General features: G+C 29.6%; 1 protein-coding gene across 1 annotated transcript in view; it reads right to left on the bottom strand.

The window, feature by feature from the left end:
- LOC108574431 (V-type proton ATPase 116 kDa subunit a) overlaps positions 1-946 on the bottom strand; it is an 80039-nt gene that overhangs the window by 27299 nt on the left and 51794 nt on the right. The window lies entirely within an intron of this gene.

The raw sequence follows: 946 nt of genomic DNA, 5'->3' as shown, positions 1-946 counted from the left end.
TATATACCTGCGGTACCCTCTCCCCAAAGTCATTAGCAAAATCGTCGGTTAGGTCAGGCGGGAAATTTTCGCGGGAGATTTTCGCGGGAGATTTCTGTTACCGTAACACGGTATAATTTATCAGTTTTCACAATTTTGTTATAAATTTATACTTCTGACAATTTGTTATAACATTGCATATAACAATTTATACGTTTTTACAATATTCTTCGATGGAAACATAGGTTTTAGCGTTCTCGTTACTTACTCGTGGTTAAATTAATTTTGTAGGGATTAAAAATCAGGTTGACCTGTGGTCGTAGATTAAAAATAACCATAGTACAGCTAAATTTATCGTGTTAAATCATTCTTTTTACAGGAATTAGGAATTTATTCAACGTTTGTTTGTTATAATATCGTGAAATGAATTATATGTGCAGATCTGTGCATTTTCTGTGCAGTTCAACCTAATTTACTTAAATTTACGTTGCGAGACAGTATACTGTAACAAGTAGTAACAAGCAAACGTTGAATAAACTCCTAATTCGTATTAAAAAAATTATTTAACACAATAATTTCAGCTTTATTATGATTATTCTTGATAAATGACCACAGGTCAACTTGATTTTTAATCGTTATAATCTTTAAATTCAGTGTGAATAGAGAAAATGTGTAATATAATTCATTTCACGATATTATAACAAACAAACGTTGAATACATTTTTGATTCGTAGGAAAAGAATCATTTAACACGATAATTTTAGCTGTACTATCACTATTTTTAATCTACGACCACAGGTCAACCTGATTTTTAATCCCTACGAAATTAATTTAACCACGAGTAAGTAACGAGAACGCTAAAACCTATGTTTCCATTGAAGAATATTGTAAAAACGTATAAATTGTTATATGCAATGTTATAACAAATTGTCGGAAGTATAAATTTATAACAAAATTGTAAAAATTG

The sequence above is a fragment of the Habropoda laboriosa genome, unplaced genomic scaffold (genome assembly GCF_001263275.1).
Source record: "Habropoda laboriosa isolate 0110345459 unplaced genomic scaffold, ASM126327v1 scaffold172, whole genome shotgun sequence".
Lineage (NCBI taxonomy): Eukaryota > Metazoa > Arthropoda > Insecta > Hymenoptera > Apidae > Habropoda > Habropoda laboriosa.
The sequence above is the reverse complement of the archived record's forward strand: the minus strand, read 5'-3'. Positions and strand labels throughout refer to the sequence as shown.